The sequence below is a fragment of the Dipteris shenzhenensis genome, chromosome 9, assembly GCF_047967505.1.
Source record: "Dipteris shenzhenensis isolate YYH24624 ecotype China chromosome 9, Dip_SZ_1.0, whole genome shotgun sequence".
NCBI classification, from domain to species: domain Eukaryota; kingdom Viridiplantae; phylum Streptophyta; class Polypodiopsida; order Gleicheniales; family Dipteridaceae; genus Dipteris; species Dipteris shenzhenensis.
Genome location: NC_141604.1, coordinates 3,977,186 through 3,983,072, shown reverse-complemented (window position 1 = coordinate 3,983,072; position 5,887 = coordinate 3,977,186).

Here is a 5,887-nt window from a genome sequence, read left to right as displayed (position 1 = left end):
TCACATAGAGTGAGAAATCTGCCTTGGAGATCTGAAAGCCAATAGTGACAAGATACTATCCTATCTTGTCAGACCATGCTCTAGGTGCTTGCTTCAAGCCATACAAGGCTTTCTTCAACCTGCAAACAAACTCAGGATGAACAGCATGAACATAACCTGGTGGCTGCTCCATAAAGACTTCTTCTCGCAAATCACCATGCAAGAAGGCATTCTTTACATCCATTTGATGTAAAGACCATCCCTTTGATGCAGCCATAGCAATGACTGCTCTTACAGTTGCCATCCTTGTAATCGGACTGAATGTTTCTTCATAATCAATGCCATATGTCTGTGCATACCCCTTGACAACTAATCTTGCCTTGTATCTGTTCACAGAACCATCTGCATTGTGCTTGATCTTATAAACCCACTTACAGCCAATTGCATTCTTGTCTTTAGGCAAAGGCACCAATTCCCATGTAGCATTTGCTTCCAAGGCATCCATTTCTTCATCCATGGCTTTCTCCCATTTTTTATTTCACATGGCTTGCTCAAAAGAAGTGGGTTCTGGTTCCTGTATCACTTTGACCATATAGGCATAGTGAATGGCTATAAATCCATCATATTTTAGCCAATCCAAAACGGGCCCCGAAATGGCCTCGAATAAAAAAAATAAAGTCACCCAAGGCTTCGCCCTATCCCGCAGCATATACTGTCCTCTTGCCACACTGCGAAGGGCGTCTCAATCTGAGACAGTGCACTCTTGCACTTTTGCCTGTGCTACCTGTAGAGATTTGCTCCCAAACTCGAAAAAGGAAAGCAACACTGGTCCTCTTACCAAGATACCACGAACTTGGTTTGCTTTCTTGAGCTCCTTACCACGAACAAGGCTCTAATACCATGTGAAGATAGTGGGAGAGAGGGAAGGAGTCTCACTTACGGCTTTCTCACATACACAATGGGGAAATACACACACAGGTGAAAGCTGAAAATAGTTTTCCTCTTCTTAGTTGTGAAAGCCAGAAGAACTCTAGTACAAAGAAATAGAAGGACCCTATATGTGGGTCTCAAACCAAACTCAACTAACTAAGGTGGCATACTAACTGAGCCACAAACTAGAGTAGATAAGGATAGTTGTCATCCAGCTATTATTCGTGGACGGTGTACCAACTGCATCTGCAACTAATAAGTCAGTGACATAAATTCACAACAGTCACCCTAGCATATCACGAGTGGAGCTCGATATCTAAACAATATGTGCTCATGGCAGCATATCTCAACAAAGGATAATGTCCTTATGTAAATGAACCTTAGACTTAGAGTATCCTTAGGTGTGACTAGACCTTATTGGGATGGTCTAATGTAGCTACCCTTTGGTTTGTTTCGTTACTTAGGGTCTTCACTTTTTGGGTTTGTTACTGTGGTGCTTTAGATTTCAAAACATATTTATGCAAAAGTTAGCATGCAATTATCTCCTTGACTTTGAGGTTGCCATTCAATGATTAAATATTTGCAACAATCCTCCATGTAAATTGTTGGATTTGAGACTAGATCTATTGTCATACAACCATCAATGCTACTATAAAGACTTACTTAGCCATGCTAGCAATCCATGGGTATAAGCAAGGGTGGGAGGTCATAACAACCAAAGGATTGTAGACTCCATTTGAGGATTTTCATGAGAAAGTAAGAAGCAATAAAAATTTACAACCTTTTCTCGTACAATCATTATAGGATGAAATACTTTTCAAGGTTTAAATGAGAGTAATGGAGTATTAAGATACATTGATGTAATGTTATGTGGATCAAAACCAACCTTTTCCCAAGGTAGCTTCACGAGTGCCATTAATTGCCCAAAACACCATTGTGAGATCTAGCTCTTAAGTTGAGTCATAGGATGGCGTGCTTACTAAACACGAGTGGAGCTCGACATAGGCTTAACGTCCTAGTTTAGTGCAAGAATTAATAATTGTAGAACCACACGTGTCTTAACTTTACCTGCTACTAGAATTGAAGCTACTACCCAAAGAGCCAAAAATATCTAAAACAGGAAGGATGATGACTCTTTTGGCCAATCACTATATCATCCAAACCCCCATAGAAGGCTATAGTTGGTTCAATACAACTAAATGCATGCACTCTGACGTCACTTAACAAACCTCTCATTCTACTCTAGCATTGGACAAGAAGGCCAAATCATTTTAGCAGTCCCATAGCAACATGAGTACTACCATCTATACAAATAAACAAGCGCCCTGCATGGAGGATGAGAAAATGAAACCATCTCCCAATATTCCATATCCCAAGTGATATCTTTGCTCCAAATGCTAACCAATAAGCCCAAATTAAGTGCATCATCGCCTTCACATGCGTGTTGCATCTTACCTAGTCGAGTCTAACTTTCACTGTGATACACAAAGATAACATCCTCCAAAAGAAGATTAACAACATTGGTACTTTCTAAATTCTAGCAAAACCTTGGCCTAGCACCAGTCTTAGTGTGGCGCATGTAGGAATCCCATCTTTGAAAGGGCCAAATCAAATCTTGGCATTCCAACTTCCTACAGATCTGGTATGTTTTAAATTATATATTGCTTTTTCATCATAGTGAGTTGGTTGTTTTTTTTTTTGTAATGCTCATGTGCAAACGAATGACTTTGTGCTTACTTGTCTTTTCCCAATGACAAGCACGTGATGCATATTACCAGTGTGTATTACTGTGAACATCCTCAAGTAATTCTTTTTGCCCATTGTTCTATGACAATACTTCCACTATTAATTTTGTAAAGTAGGTGAAGGAGGATCTATGGGTGGAGATGTAAGAACACTTAAGAGAGTGAGGACCAGTGATCTAGACTCCACTTTTGTATATAGCCAGTCACAACCACTCTACATTTGTGGAGTCTAACCATGGTCCAAAAGACATCACATCATGTATGGTTGAAGGTACAAATCTTTAACACTTGTAATTTTAAATATTGTTCATCCTACTTCGAGCATCATGGTATCAGTTGCACATGATCTCCAAATGGACTTGTAGGCCTAGAGAAATTAAAAATAAGAAAGTAGGCATTGTAATATCTTGAAGCCAGAGTGGAGATTAGAAGGGTAATGACTAGGAGAATGAAGGAGAAGGAATCATTACATGTTGATGGGGGTGATGAGGATGTGGCTAGCTTACAAGGGCAGGCACTGGATGTCAAGGAGCTTGAGGAGACCTCATTATCAGACAAGATGTCATTAATGATGGCATTCCGTCGTTTATTGTTGAAGGCATACTAGTTCTAGAAGACGAGGTGCTGTTGGGTCGTTGGTAATTCCCATGCAAATTCTTTTGCTCATGAGATTGCCGCAAGAAGCAGTACGACCAAGGCGATCAATCCAGCAGTAATCGAGAAAATTCCCGAGGCAAAGGAAATTATCGTGGTAGACATTCTAGTCACAGTCATTTTGCAAATGAACATGGGAATATGTTTCTTGCAAGCGAGGAAATGCATCAGACTGATACAATGTACCTACACACTGATTTCAATCCCAAAGAGGATTTCAGCTATCAAGTCGACCAAGTGGAACAAGATCCTTGGTACATCGATAACGATGCATCATCTCATATGACAAATCCTCAGAAATGGCTCACAGAAATGAAGCCATTAGACGGACAGAAAAATGTCATCTACACAGCAGACAATATACCAAATCAAGTTCAAGGGACATGTGTTATCCCTATGAACAATTTCACTGGTACGAAAGGATTAGTGAAAGATGTGCTCGAGTTCCGAAGCTCAACAAGAACCTCTTGTCAGTAGGTCAAATGACGGAACACAATTACAAAGTCATCTTCGACGGTGATGAATGCACTATCAGAGACACATTCAAAAGATGTTAGCTAGTAGCAAAAGGTGTCAAGAAAGGACGCTTATACAAAATGCTAGCTACAGTACCAGATAAGCATGCCATGTCCGCTCAACCGCAACAGATGTCACTATCTGCAAAATTGCACAAGAGATATGGTCACGTCAACTTCAAGTACTTGTTAGATCTCAAGAATCAAAATATGGCAATTGGGATTTCAAAGCTACAGTTTCTTGAAAAAGTTTGCGAAGCATGCTGCTTCGGCAAACAAAAGCGACCAACTTTGACAGAAGCATCTCTCGTGCACGAGGTATTCTTGATTTGATACATACAGATGTATGGGATTATGCCCAGACCCGCAACATCAATGGTTCACTTTACTACTTGACTTTCATCGACGACTACAGCAGATATTATTGGATCTACTTTCTGAAAGAGAAATCTGAAGTGTTTTCCAGATTTCAAGAATTCAAAGCCATGGTAGAAAACCAAACAGGCAGAAAGATCAAGGTCATGAGATTAGACAGAGGAGGTGAATACATGTCTTCAGCATTCATGAACTTTTACAAAAATCACGGCATTCAAAGATAATTCACATATGCAGATACTCCTCAGCAGAATGCAAGAGCTGAAAGGAAGAATGGGACTTTAGCAGACAATGCTAGAGCAATGCTTAGTGAAAAGCATCTTTTGAATCAGTAATGGGAAGAAGCAATAGCCACTGCAAACTATTTGCTTAATCGGCTTCCTACTGAACCGATATAAGGTATGACTCTTTATGAAGCATTCACTGGACAAGCAACATATTGGGGCATCTCCGCATATTTGGTTGCATAGCATATGTCCACATACATGATGATCATCGCAGAAAAAATTTGATGCGAAGTCACGCAAATGCATCATAGTTGGCTACACTGAAGAAAGCAAAGCATAGAAATTATATGATCCCATCAACCGCAAGGTCATTATCTCCAGAGAGAATCTCTTTGATGAGGAATCAGAATGAAAAACCTCACCTACACAGAAGATAGAAGCATCGACTTCACAGTCATCTGTAGAACGAGTTGATGAAGAAGAGCAAGAATTGCGAGCAACGCCCCCTATAGAGCCACAACAACTCAGAAGGTCTACTAGGAAAAGCAGACCTCCAACCAGATTGACATATGCTCAAAAAGGCAAAGCAATTCAAGTAGAAACCACCAACTATGCTCTTATGACTACCATCATGGCTACAGAAGAGCCAGTGTACTTCAAAGATGCAGTAGACAAACCAGAATGACAAACTACTATGAATGAAGAATGGATGCTTTGTATAAGAATAATACTTGGGAATTATGCGATCTCTTACCAGGAAAGAAGGCCATAGCAAACAAATGGATATACAAAGTAAAGTACAATCAAGATGGCAGCATTCAAAGATACAAAGCCAGAGTAGTTGCAAAAGGTTATGTTGAACCAGGAAAGGAGAATAAGGTTTGCCACCTCAAGAAAAGTCTCTATGGCTTAAAGCAAGCATCTGAAGTTGGTAGAGTAGAATTGACAAGTATTTTGCTAATCTGGGATTCATGAAATCCAATGCAGATCATACTCTCTACTACAAAGTTCAAGGGGAAGACATTACTATTGCACTTTTGTACGTAGATGATCTGATTGTGACAAGAAGCAAGGGTAGCTTCATCAAAAATTTGAAACAAGACTTATCTGCAAAGTTCCATATGAAAGATCTTGGACTTATGTACTATTGTCTTAGAATTGAGTTCTGGAGAGATTCAGATAGCACATTCATGAGTCAACTCAAGTATGTTGACAGTCTCCTGGAGAAGTTTCATATGGTAGATTGCAAGATTACAGCCACTTCCATGGAACAGAGTACTAAAGATTCAGAAAAGCCTACTGTCAATGACACATACTACAGGCAGCTCCTTGGATCTCTTATATATATCTGACTATCACACGGTCATGTATTTGTTATGCAGTAAGCTCACTAGCACAGTTTATGACAAATTTAAAAGTCTCACTCGAATGTAGCCAAAAGAGTCTTGAGATACATCAGAGG